The sequence below is a fragment of the Lissotriton helveticus genome, chromosome 3_1, assembly GCF_964261635.1.
Source record: "Lissotriton helveticus chromosome 3_1, aLisHel1.1, whole genome shotgun sequence".
Classification (NCBI taxonomy): Eukaryota; Metazoa; Chordata; class Amphibia; order Caudata; family Salamandridae; genus Lissotriton; species Lissotriton helveticus.
The window spans coordinates 1,583,060,781-1,583,075,372 of NC_136061.1; positions in this window are offsets into that span (position 1 = coordinate 1,583,060,781).

The window sequence follows — 14,592 nt, forward strand, 5'->3', positions numbered from 1 at the left end:
TCACCGGCTGGCGCAGAGTAAGGGCCCTCCTTCAGTGGGTAAATGGAGTTCAGGGCGTAGACCGGGCAATTCCCGGGGTAACACTGCGCATGCGCACGTCTCATGGGGAGGCGCAGCTTGTAGGACCTGACACCGATAGTGACCCTGCCATATGGCCAGAAATGTACAAAAATCAAGATGAGGATGTTTAGACTCGGTTAGGAAACAACATGTATTAGAGTTTTGTTAAGGTCAGGCTCTCAAACTTGTTGACAATAATTTTGTATATAATGTCCTGCTGATTTTTGTATAAATTGTTGATCATGCAATTAAAAAACCTTTTTTAATTTCATACTTTGATAAATACGGCCGGGCGACTAGCGCCCGCCTTCCAAAAAGTAAAGACGTCTCGTGTCCACGTTCCTGGGTGTTGGGTGCCGGTTTGGGGGGGAGGCGGCAGCTAGTCGCTGACCATGTTACTGCGCTGTACATAAGTACGTTAACGCTTTGGGTAGTACAAATGAAGATTAGAGTCGGTTTGACACAAAATGTGCTTTATGGGGGAATCGTTTCAACTGAATGTCATTGTTACTACTTGCCTTTCACATTGTGAAGAAAATCTCCATTTTATAGTTCTTCTATCGGTTAAATACTGGCAAATCTCAAAAACGTTCAGCTATCAAAGTTGAAATTAGACGCACTGGGTGCATTTTGAAAGAATTGGTGTGTTTTCATTTGTAATGAAAGGATGTTGAACCAAATGTACACTTTAATACTGCTGCTTAAAAGTTTTTACTCGACGTACATATCCTTTAGATTAGTATTTGGTGACATCTACTGGTCAAATAGGAGTAGTGTGTTTTTATACAGAATTTTCGCGTGTTACTTCCTAAAATACTGCAAGATATCTGTTCAGTGGATAATCCTAAAACTGACAGATTTATAAAAATCTGCAAAATAGGTAGTGGCGGACTATCTGTGCTGTTTTACTGAATACTCATCTAATTTGACATCAACTTTAAAAGCTTTCTTTACTGTAAGGTAAATTACTTTGCCCTTTGCTCTGTAAATATTGCAACATGTTTTCTCGTTGTCCCTTCTTTTTATTTAATTCCTCTTTCTCTCTCCCCTCCTCTTTCTGCTCCAGGCTATTTCCCTGTTCTCATACATCTCACTCCCTCTCCCTTCTCCTATCCTCGCTCTGGTTTCCGTTTTTTTGTTGTTTTTTTTTTGTTACAGTGTTAAATAGCGCGAATTCGACCCGAAGGTATTGGGGCGCTTCACACGAGCACCACTTACACTAAAGAAGGACCCATATTCACGTTCATTTTGGTCTGTTTTGCCTCTTTCGCCACCAAATGTAATCTCTTTCATTCTTCCCCTCTCTTTCCTCCTAAAGGTCTCCTCTCTCTCTTTTGTGTCTCTCTCCCCATTTTTACTGCTTCACCCCTCTTCTCGAGTGACAGACAGCACGACCCTATGAGGATGGTTTCATGTCTGTGAAACAGACAACGGCTTTTTAGCAACTTCTATGGACTTGATAATATTTGTGTGTGAGCTCTCATCTGAAAATCCTTGTTTTCTAGTTTCCCTGAGAACCAGTGACCATCCAGGAATCTGGATGTGTCCAGGGAGTGCTAGCTAAGCTCTTTACATTAATTTATTTTTTATTTACAAAAGCTCAATGTTATTTGTGAGACTAAACATCCTTAGATCACAGTTTTGTCTACGATTATTGGTCATTTTATCTTAATATTATTGGAAAACAAAGAATATGCTTACAAGGCAAGCTCATAACAGAGCAGCCTGGCCGTTCTTAGTTACACACAGTGCCCCGAGCACACTTCACAGACGTGCTTGTGTTGATAGAGTTCGTGGTCAAATTAAATCAAATCAAATCAAAGATAGCTTTATTCGGTATATTGAAAAAGACCATAAAAGCACAAAAGAGTACAAAAACATAACATACATAACAAACATTTTCTTTTGAGTTAAAAGACACATTATAGTGTGTGTAAAGAAATTAATAATAAATAAAAACAGAGCATATCAAGAACGGTTCTTAAAATACATATGATTGGTAAAAATTCATAAAATTCATGAAGTGCGGAGAGACACACACGGCCTATGAAAGATTTTAAGAACTATTTGATGTAGTTATGCACAAAATAATACAGATTTTACAATCATTGCTCAGTGATCCTTATCATTAGGCCAACGTCCCTCTGCATTTTACAGCAAATTTCAGGAATTTAATCGCTGCAGTGATGGTGGGTTCATCTTGCAGCATGTACAATCTAATCAGTGCTGGTTTACATTTTCTCAGACCCCACAACTTTAAAATTGGTAACAAATATCTTTTTCTACCCCACTGATAATAATTGCAAAAAAAGATACAGGGAATATTTGACTGGGTAGATGTGTCGTCACAAGGACAGTTTATCAATTTTACAGACCAGTCATTTGGAACAGGGAATGATATTAACCTATAAAAACAATCAGTCCTCATCCGTGTAAGAAGCATTCTGTGATAGCATGAAAAAGCTGGTGCCAGGTAGGGATGAAGGCCCGGACCATGAAGAATACGACGGTGTGCTATGATTGTAGACTTATTCCCATCTAAGTACCACCGCCTCTCATCTAGTAGGTCGAGGCATGCTACTTTTAGAGCTTTTTTGGTCATTTGTGTACATGAGGTGGGAATTAAATAAAGTTCTGGATGACCAATAGAGTTCAAATTTTTTTTGACATAGGCTAACCATGCAAACTTACTGGAATCTGATTGGTTTAGACAATCTTGAATTACTTCCCTGCTAAAAATTGTATCCTCAGAGGTCCATATCTTATACCACAACATGACAGGAGATATTTTTATTAGGTCAGTAATATGAACTCTGTCTAATTCTTTGCGGCATATGGACGTAGAGGTAGATCTTGGGACTGATAGCAAATACCTGAAGAATGCGTTTTCAACTGTTTGAATTTGGGTACAATCTGCCATCCCCCATATGCCAGCACCGTATGATGCAGTAGAGAGAGAGTTCGTGGTCTTGTCTTGTAATGTTTTGGACAGAGAGCAAAGGCAACTTAAGGATTTTGGGGACCCTGGGCCAAACGTATTTTGGGGGTACCTTTACGTAACAGCTTTGAACTTATGATCCAGTTTCTGCTTCTTCATGCCATCTTTGGCAATGTCACTGACATTGCACTGGCACAAATTCTGTGGGGCAGATGTACAAGCCCCTTGTGCCACAGGTGCCTTACGTTGCACGACACACCAGTGGCGCAGCCTGCTGAGTGATATTTACAAGCAAAGGTAAAGTCACCCTGCGTGACTTAACCTGTGCTTGTATATATTGCCCCTGTTCACGCAACACTTTGGGTGTTAGGAGCGTGACATGGGTGTTGCTGTGGGTATTTCCACGCAACACCCATGTCCACTGATGCATTTCAGATTTACGAGAATTCATAAATCTGGAAGTGCGTCAAAATGCTATGCCACGCTAGGGGTGGCGTAGCGAGGTGCAACAAGGAGAAATGTTTTCATTTCACCCAGTTTTTTCCTCATTCAAAGCGTGCTGCATTCTACAGCACACATTGGTGCTAGGGTGCCTGCGCCGGCCCATGGCAGCAGTTTGTGTGCCAGCGCAGGGGGAAGCACAGAGATAAAACATATTGTTGTAAATATGTCGCATTCCTGGGCTTCGTAACTAACGCAGTGCGGCGCAGCAAAATGACTTTCGGCACCACGCTGCTTAATTCTTGTAGATCTGCCCCTACGTGTTTACATCTAATAATCAGGGATAGTGACTGTTTTCAATAGTGTAGCACAGCAGTAGGTCAATAAGGATGTATGACTTTACAACGCACACTTTTACAACGCATACCTTTATAACACATTTTTTACAACACAACATCCATTACAACGCATTCCATTACAACGCATGCCATTACAACAAAATTTTAAAAACTACATTGTCAAAGCATTCCATTACAACGCATAATACCTTTACATTGCATGTTTGGAAAGTATTGGATAGTGTAGGGGTAAAAATGACTATTCTAACTCCAGGGGGGTGCAACAGTAGGGTAAGTGTTGGATATTGTAGGGGTAAAAATTACTATTCTAACTCCAGGGGGTGCAACAGTAGGGTAAGTGTTGGATGGTAATGTTATGCATTGTAATGGTATGCGTTGTAATGACTGTGTTGTAATGACATGCGTGTAGTGGTGTGCGTTGTAGTGTCATACGTTGTAATGGTTGCGTTGTAATGGCATGCGTTGTAATGGATGTTGCGTTGTAAAAGTTTTTTTGTAATGGTAGTGCGTTGTAAAAGTTGCGTTGTAAAGGTTGTTTCCCGGTCACTAATATTACTGCAAATAATCTCTGTGATACCCTACCATTTTGCATATTTGAGGACTTGTTTTGATCTAAAATAAACCGTTTTTATGGATTTTGCATGAAATAAACACATTTCTCATCAAAATGTCTGTATAAAACTCTCACACATCACTCACATTAAAAATAAGTTAAAGGAAAACGGTATTTAAAACAAACTGTTTAAGAATTAATTAATATCATCAGGGCAAGACTCTCTGTATAATGGAGCTGGCTAAATCAGGGATCCCCCTAGAAGACGGGGGCCCTGGGCCTGGGCCCACTTTGCCCGTGCCTTAAAGCGGCTCTGGCAGAGTAAAAGTCATCTCAGCACACATATGTTCCCCCACCCCCTAACAACAATACAAACTGTTAGAATGATTTGACCCTGCTCTCTGCTTAGTGTCCAATGTGACATTCTCTCTATTAGAGAGATTTTGTTTTGGAGGTTGTTCCATTTTATAGATAACTAGAATTTCTCCTCCTCCTCACAAGGCTGTGTTTGGAAGTCAGCAGCTTTGTAGGCAGCCTCAGCCTCCCCTTCTCTCCGGTAGAGACTGTTTTAGTCCATGGGCTTTGCTCAAATGTGGTTCCTTCAGCCTCCTCAGCCTTTATGGCTCTCATTCGGCTGTGTCTTTCCTCTGTTTCCATTATAAAGTTTGACTTGTGTATTCTGGCTTAGAGACTGCAGTTGCTGGGGTAGAACTGGCTGGGGCACACACCATTGTGCGGTTTGTATGTACCGTTTTGTTGGGCATCACACCTTGTGTTTGAACTCTACTGGCTTCGTTTATGAGGCCCAACCAGCACTTTTGCGCCCACGGAATATCACTTTTTTGACAATCCAGTGGAGCAATGGGCCATCACATATTTATAAGGCCACGCAAAGCCACTTTAAATGGCTTTTCATGGCCTTATAAATATGTGCCCCTTTCGCGCAGAAAACTGCGTGAAAGGGGCATTCCATGGGTGTTGCTGTGGATGTATGTCATGACAACGCGGGCTTTACCCCGCGCTGCCATTACGACGCATCCATTACAACGCAAGTCGTTACAACGACTTGAGCTGTAGGCGCTGGATTGTGGAATAGTTTAATTTTCTATTCCCACTCCAGCCCACGTAACAGTAGGGAAGGTGTTCGAATAGAAAATAAAACTATTCCTTTACCAAGAGCGCCCTCCAGCGCAAGTCGTTGTAACGACTTGTGTTGTGATGGCAGCGTCATAATGGCAGCGCGGGGTAAAGCCCGAGTTGCCTTGGCTGTTTACCTGTTGCTGTGGGTGTTCCCACGTCAGAACCTAATGCCACCCCAGGAGTGGTGTTAGGGAGGCGCAAGGAAGAGAAAAGAAAACATTTCTCCTTGTGCTTTCTTTTTTCTATATGTGCTGCATTGTGCAGCACACATAGAAAAAGGAAAGTGCCTAAATGGATTGATTTTGTGCAGGAAGGGTCCCGTCCTGCACAAAATCAATCATCCCTGCAACGCAGGCACCCTTGCACCATGGTGTAAAGGTGCCTGTGTTGGCGCACGGCAGCCCATTGTGCTCCGGCGCTGGGGAAAAGGACAGAAATGCTCAGTATCATATAGATACAGCACATTTCTGCCCTTTCCTTTTGTCATAGTGCAGTACAGCAGGCAGGCCTGCTACTCTGCCCTACAGCAAAAGCCCATAAATAAGGCCCTCCGTGATTCTAAATTATATCAATCAATCGATCAAATAAGCTTTATTCGATCACAAGTATCATAAAAGCGTTACAAAACCATAAATATATAGAATGTCAATACATTTGTAAAATATAAACAAGTTAAGAAATGTAAAAAAAGATAAGTTAAGTTATTAAAAACAGAGGTTTAAGACATGATTTCCCAAAGGTAGTGCATTGCTTTTACAGGATAGAGGACACATTTTCTATTATTATTAAAATATCCCCGTCATAACTCTAGGCAACAGTTAATAACAAAATTACAATCATGGAAGTGCTTCCTGCACAGAGAATCATTGTTCAGCTTTAAACCACTGCCTTGTTGATAATATTTTTTTTGTGCGGATAAGCAATGCACAGCCCAAGTACTTGGCAACTCCGCATACGAACAGAGACCTAGAGGCATCAGTCCGCAGGATGCGAAGTGCCACCAGATAGTCCCTGGTTCCCAGTTGGGTGCAAATTGGGGTAAGCCATTTTGTCCCAGCCTGTTTATAGGCAGGACATGCAAATAGTAGATGGGCTACCGATTCTTGCTGTGCTCCGCAACACGGACAGTCGGCTAAAGTTTATTTTGTGGGGTCCCGTTGAGCAAGCGTAGAATTTAAGTATAAGGAGCCAAAGCGGAACTGCATATAGAGAATCCTGTCTCTAGGAAGTCTAATAAAATCTAAGTAAGGTTCCTGGTAACTAACGTGTTTGTGTTGGAGGAATTCGTCAGTTAGTCTCCCAAACCTGGAATGGTGCACAAGCTGGTAATTAACCCAGTTCCAGTGAATTCTTTTTAACTCTACCTTAGACATTATATGTTATGTGACAGACACTTTTGGGCACAAAATCTGCTCGTTTTGTTCTCAGGGATTCATAGTCAGATCACTGCAGAACATGCAACACTACATTTAATCTTTGGGGTTGGGGGGGGTGGTTATAGGATTTGTCTGTCCTGTAGAGGATTACATAAAACTGAGTTGTGTGAAAAGAGTAGAGAGATTGGAGCAGTGCAAGATATGAACTCACTCAACCCTATGCTTCTTCGCCCCTCAGCCCCAGTCACAGTGTTTTCGCATCTTTGTTTATTTGGAGTCGATGGTGAGCTCCCCTCGTTTACCCTTTTACTGTCGCAAGACAGGTTATATTTAGTCCATTGCTGCTGACGTCTGCCTCCCACATACTGGTATCCTAGAGTACATAATGGATCTGAAATTAAGCTTTTTAGAAATCTACTTGCCTCTTATGTTCTCCACCAGTGCATGTTGCTCACTGAAAGCCTCTTTGACTTAGCATTCAGCGCCCCTCATGGGGGTGGTAAGAGGTGTACTGACACCATACTGCAAAACAATGGCCAGAGCAGTACATTAATTGTGTGGGCATCTACTCTGGGTCTCGTGCTGGCTGAGGCTAACTCCCACAGACAGTCAGCAACATCAATAAATTGAAATTTGGAAAGATATGTTGAAAGTCAGAGAAGTTGTGGGCTGAAATAGTGGCCATGTTTTTTTTGTGTCAGACGCTGCCAACAAATCAAACTCAATCCTCTCCTCATACTCTTTAGCACTATTTGAGTGTTGCGTCTATACTAAAACTAACAAACCATGTGAACGTACCTGCAAAAATAAGACATGCAAGCAGAAATGGAAACGCAGTATTCTATGCATTAAGAAATACAGGCCTACTCATGTCAACCTTTAAATGTAGTATTCAATGGTTCACATGTTAATGAGAGTTCCTATGTCCACATATAACTGCAAACAATTGATATGTCAGTACATAAATTCAAATTAGAATCATGTTGCAGCTAAAGTAAATGTAATGTAACTTGAAATACATGAACATAAATGTAACTGCCAACTACATAGTGAATGCAAATGTGAAAACGTTAGTGCACACATTTACATACATCTTTCTCATTTCTGAAGTGAATACATTTTAATATTGTGAGGGTGGTTTAATCCAATTTCCAAAGACTACATTGCATTTAATAAGGTTAATGCACACAGTGTATGTGAATCTCTAGTTCTACAGTGAAATCATTTCCGTACTGAGTTCAAGTGCTAAATTTTACATTGAAAATGTTAGGACACACAAAGCATGCAGTGCTAAATGCATGTATATAGTGCGCATTTATGACATGTAAGGATGTAACTAAAATGATGCTGCTCCACCTGCCACTATGATATCTCAGTTGTAGCCAAAGATGCTTGTGTTTAAAGTTTTTCAGTTGTTAGTAGGGCTGTCATGGCCTTTGGCTTAAAAAAGCTGGTAATAAACATGTTGCATGTGATATCTCTGCAATGGTCGTGTCAACGGGATGTGGCGGAGCGAATCTGTATCAGAGAAGTTATCCAGTGACAATGCAAAAAATCTCAAAGTAGTAGTAGGTCGTTTGTGTTTTTTCAAAACTTTTCTAGTGCGCCCCAAAGCCAACACTGTTGGATGAAGGAGGTAGATAACAACTCAAAGTGCAGTATCCAACAGACTCCATCACACTCTTTGATGACTAGAGCCAGCTATCAGGAAGGGGATACAGGAATAGTCTGGAGCAGGTAAGGCAGTATCTTTTGTGTGATAAACCAGCTTGCCACAAGTGAAAAGGGGAGAAGAGGGAATAGGGGCACTTTACAGAGATACATGCAGAAAGTCCATCTTTGAGGTATAATTTGAAGTAATCTGGCTATATTTTGTGGCAATTCCATTTGCAATGTCAGGTTCAAGGAGACCCAGGATTAGTTGCTTCATTCAGTGAGACTAATGTGTATCCACTTAAATCCCATTTAGACTACAGGTATTTCTTTTAATTGGAATTCTTATGTGTTTATGTTTTCATCCATTATAAACATATCCATACTACGATGGCACTTTGCATGTCACAGACAAGAGTACGAAATATAAATTCTTTAACCCATGACTTATACATTGCTCTGTAGTTGAGATGCCTCCAGCACCCATTTGAGTTGTTTTTAGCTCTGTTCATTCCTGGCGGGATTAATTGCGATTTCGCTATTCCAATAGTTGTAAAACTTTACATGGAAAGGGAATTCCTCTATTGCATAACCATGGTCGTACATAATCCTTCTCTGAAATGTCGAGCATTTGACAGCAAACAGTTGCCTTCAAGCTTAGCTCCGCACTGACAGTTATGACAGTTTATTTGTCACTGTAGGATGCATAGAAATGGTATAGCTCTTTCGAAGAATAGTAACAATCAGCATGTGTAGTGGATGCTAACAAGTGATGGCTTTGAACCACATATGGCGCTTTAAAGTTCATTTAATCTCACATCTTTCACACACAGGTAAATACAGTTAGAAGCACCAGAAAAAGATTTGGCATGCAATACTAACTGTTGTTCACAGATTAACGATGTCAAAGTGAACAAAACTATAAAAGAGGGGCATATTTACAAGCCTTCAGAGCTACCAGAACGTCGCTTTTTCTGATGCTCCGGTGGAGCAGCACCGTTTTCCATATTTACAAAGTGGCGCTAAGCCACTTTGCATGGCTTAACGCTCCCTTGTAAATATGCCCCTTTCCGTCGCATTCCTCTGCAGCAAAGAAGTGTGCAATGAGTTTTGCTGTGGGCGTTCCACTGTAACACCCATTGCTTTTATACGCTGCCCCAGATATACAGGGCTGAGACAGCACCAATAACTAATGCCAGTGAGTGCCAGGAGTTAGAATAGCACAACAATAAGAAATTAATTTTCATCGTTGCTCTTTTTCATGTGTGCTGCATTCTGCAGAACACATAAAAGGTGCAAATTGCCAGGGATGCATTCTTGCACACAATTGTCCCTGCAGCACAGGCATCCTTGCTACACAGTGGCAGGATGCCTGTGCTGGCACTCAACATCTTTTTTTGTGCCTAATCTAGGGGAAACACAGGGGTGAGCCGTATTCTTGTGAATATGGTGCCTCCTTGTGTTGTGAAAATGTCGGCGCTTGGCGCTGCCAAACTTGGTGCAGCTCTGGGCTCTGACATTTTCTCATGAATAAGCCCCAGGGTTTAAAGTTAGCATCAAGACAGTTGCAGTTTAAGAGGATTTTGTTTGGCAGCTTAAAAAATATCCTATTGATTTCTGTTCTGGCATCATTTTGTTCCATTGTTCAAATTTTTTGCAGGAAAGGTTAGTTGGTGCTGGAATGTGAAACATATTGCATATCATCACATGGCACACCATTAATCTTGGTATTGTTTTGTGAAACTAGATCTAGTACATAGATAACCTTACCCAAAATGTAAGATGTAATTAAATTATTAGCTTTGAACTGTCACAACACGTTATTGCCTTTGCTGCACAGGATAGTTTAATTCCTATTTAAATTGGAGTTTCTGATTTTTTTTATGTCACTTCAGCTGGCTGTATCAAGTGATATAACTTGGTAGTAAGCCGAGTTCCATTAACTCAACAGACTCATGGCTTTCACCTTAGATTCTGGGGATTATTAAACATCAGCTTGGCTTATATAATATCTGACAAAAAGCTAATATTGTGATTTTTTGTTTTTTATGTGTCCTAGATTTCACATGTACTTGCACTAAGGGCCTTAGTTAGAGGTTGGAGGACAGGTTAGTCAGTGGCAATGGCGTAACTTGAAATGATGGGGCCCCCTGCAGAGTGTGATGAGGAGCCCCTAAGTCTCCAATAATTCAGATATTCATTGTTCATGGGTTGAATGGGGACCCCCTCAAGGGTTGTGACCCCCCTGCACTGCAGAGGCTGCAGGGTCCTGTATTACACCCCTAGGATAGTCCATCACAAACATGGTTGATGTCCTGTCTGTCATATTACAAATGTATTATAGCCTATGCATTCATAATACACTGGACAAGATTTCCGTCACATTTTGATGGAGCGTCTTGTTCGTCAAACTGCAAATAATGTCCAAAGTCTGGTTATTGACAAGAGTACCATTTTGTTTCTGATATTTCATTCACCAATGGTAACCCCTACTCACCTAGAAACAAGTTGCTTTACTTTCTTGATTCCAGATCCACATGTGTGCTTAAATAATATTTTTTAACTGAACATTTTGTTACTCATATATTGGTCTGGAAATCGTGATTAGTGGATTCCAGGGGCCGCGGGCATAGCTCGCAGGTGGCTGGGTTGGTGTGTGGGGGGGTTAGGGGTGGAGACAGGGGGAACACTGCTGAAATAAAAATGTAAAAAAACATTTACCTTGCTGCTGCCGCCACCGTGTCCCGCGTCTCTGCTCCTGCTCTCCTGTGTCCGCCTCCAGGTTAGAACAGGAAGCAGGCAGCCAGGCTCTCAACCCTAAGACAACCGGAATGCTGCAATGCAGTGTTGTGATGGGTCTGAGCATTGTGACACGCACTCGGCCAGGGGCTGGAGAACATGACCAGAGGTGGTCATGTTCTCCATGCAGGCTGTAATGTAGCCTGCATGGAGAACAGGGAAGTGTGCATGACTGTTTTGGGTGACGACCAAACAGTTACTGTGCACTTAGGAGGGTTGTACCCTCCTCCCCTGCTCTTCAGCCCTGCCCACCCACTCATGCAAGGTGAAACAGCATGAGGAGAAAATAAAATGATAATAACATTCCATTATTATCATTTTGTTTTTCCTTTCTTTGCCTGCTTTAAGGCTTTGGGGCAACGCTCCTCCGCCTTAGCGGAGGAGCCGCCACTGCTGGATTCAACACCCCTTCACTGTTCTGACACTGTATTGGATAAACACATATTCTTTAGAAAATAAATAGTCCTTCTGTTCATCGCTTTTCTTCAGTAGCTGCATGTCTTGTCTGGCACATGTGTTTGAGGGTCACCCGCACACTTCTATATGCACACCAATAACATTCAGATTTGCGTCTGCCTGAAGCCTTACCTTCACCAGGCACCTGGATAACATCTATCGCTTGATGAATGAGAGCTTCTTCTTAAGGTCACCAACCGTTCGTAAATTTCACAGACCGTCCGTAATTTGGACCTCACGTCCATTGTCCATGAGAATCCCTTTTACGGATGGTTTTTGTTTGGATGCTGGGCTTGCTGCTTCTGCTCCATCAGGATTCAAGCAAGCCGGGCCGACGACGCCTGAAATGGCAGAAACCGGTCCCCGGAAGCTTGTCTCCTTTCTGGTGAAGAATTGGCTTGGTAGTTTGGTCTGCCCTGTTCCCATGATGCACTGGGCCAGGGACAGACTAATTTGCATATAGCCAAGTTCTGAGCTGGGATGGGGCAGTGAGCTAAATAACGGTGATGGATCAAGCCCTGATCTTTGGACTGGGTAAGAGTGGTCTGCTTAATTCAGACACTCTGTTCATCACCACCCCCTTTTCTGAATTGCTTCTTCTCACGTGGCCGGGCTTTGCTCCGCCCCCTGCTCTCATCGACCGGCCGTGCTTGGCTCCGCCGGTCCTACCGTGCTGTTGCCAACAACTACAAGCCCCAGGATCCTCAGGGGCAGGACGCACAATTTCCACGCGTCAGGAGGCGCATAAAGACTCGCCTGGTGCTGAGTCCCCCGGTGTTTGTTTGGACGCTGGGCTTGCTGCTTCTTCTCACGCGGCCGGGCTTTGCTCCGCCCCCTGCTCTCATCGACCGGCCAGGCTTGGCTCCGCCGGTCCTACCGTGCTGTTGCCAACGCCTACAAGCCCCAGGATCCTCAGGGGCAGGACGCACAATTTCCACGCGCCAGGAGGCGCCTAAAGACTCGCCTGGTGCTGAGTCCCCCGGTGTTTGTTTGGACGCTGGGCTTGCTGGTTCTCCTCACGCGGCTGGGCTTTGCTCCGCCCCCTGCTCTCATCGACCGGCCGGGCTTGGCTCCGCCGGTCCTACCGTGCTGTTGCCAACGCCTACAAGCCCCAAGATCCTCAGGGGCAGGATGCACAATTTCCACGCGCCAGGAGGCGCATAAAGACTCGCCTGGTCCCTCGTCCCGCGAGGACGCGCGCGGGACGCGCTGGGAGAAGCCCGGGACAAGGGTGGGACAGTCTGTGGCCGTCAGAGGACAGAGGAGGCTGGGCCGGGCCCCCTCTCTGACATCTCAATCAGCAAGGGGTGAGACCTTATTTTGACTGTGCTATTGGCTTGACTTGCTGTTAATTCAGTCCACGGGACTATTCTACACTAACTGAGACTTATATATTGTGATGGCCAAATCTTTATCTAAAGTGTGTTCTGGGGGTGGGGGGGTTGGGACTTTGGACGCATTCCTGAAATGAGCAGAAACTCCTGTGGCGAAAGAAATTGAACTTTTTGAAAGAAGGTTGTCTTCAGATCCACTTTGTCAAACACTCTTGCCAATAACAACTATAGAGTCCCCTATAAATATTAATGCCCCCTCTGTCTCCATGGGTAATCCTCAGATAATGGGGCAGTCTTAGATGTCAGTTTGTCCAGTGCATCTGATTCTTCTCCTGTGCCTAGTTTGCCACTCTCTCCTTTAGTCACATGCGCAAGGCAGTTACGCTCTACTTCAGTCATCAATAGCAATGTTGCCCCAGGGAAAAGAAAGGCTAGTGACCCCCTTAAAAGTACGTGGCGAAAAGCTAAGCAGCCCAGGAATTATAAAAATAAAACCACCTCGCCTGGGCGGGCTAGACAGGATGGAAATGTGGAGCTACATGAACATAATGCAAATGATACTATGGTGGGGCAACATGGGTGACTTCATTAGAATTATGGAAGAACGTTTGAAAGCATTACTCCTGTCATGGACAAACTAGAGCAAATAGATGGTAGATTAGACATCATTTAAAAACATATCACAAATCAGAAAGCCCCAACGCATGGTTCGAACCAGCTAGGTGTACACTCACTGAGTACACTTACAACAAGAGTAACTGATTTGGTAGACTCCATGATGACTCCAGTACCTCAAGTTGCAATACCATCTATCCCTGCAATAGTCGTGGGAGCGGGGGTTAGCCAAGGATCAAAACAGGGGCCAGTAGGCCCGGTGGGGAGAATAAGCCCTCCAGCACGGGCTTCCTCTCGCGAAACATCGCTGCAACTCCCCCCAGAAGCCAGTCCATATTCAATAATCTTGGGAAATGTCCCAAAAACACAGGATGGCAGAGAGGAACACTGGACCACCCTTAAAAACAAGGCCCTCCACTTTTTGAGTGTTAAAACTGTGTTAGGCGAACACCTGTTTAATAACTTTAAAACGGTGAGAAGGGTATCATTGGTGGGGAAAACTAAGAAGACTCTCAATGGTGACTGTGTTATTATAAGCTTTGGCTGTTCAATATTGGTTGATCATATTTTGAAACAGGCAGGTTAAGCTAGGATAAATCCTGATTATGATAATGTTCTCCCCCTGGAGTTTGTCTATCCTCCAAAGAATATTAGAGTGCATGGGGAAGGCAAGGACTGTACCCAGTTAGCAACTTCCATTGGGCCAGTCACATTGAGTAATGGGTATGATACGTTGAGCTCATTGAATATTAACGATTGACTTTGTGGCGGGGAAAGCTTAGAGCCGGGAATAGCCAGTTCAGTTGACGATCGTAAAGCGTGCTCGCCTACTGAACTAGGTTCATAGGGCCCGGTTCGCACCACAGGG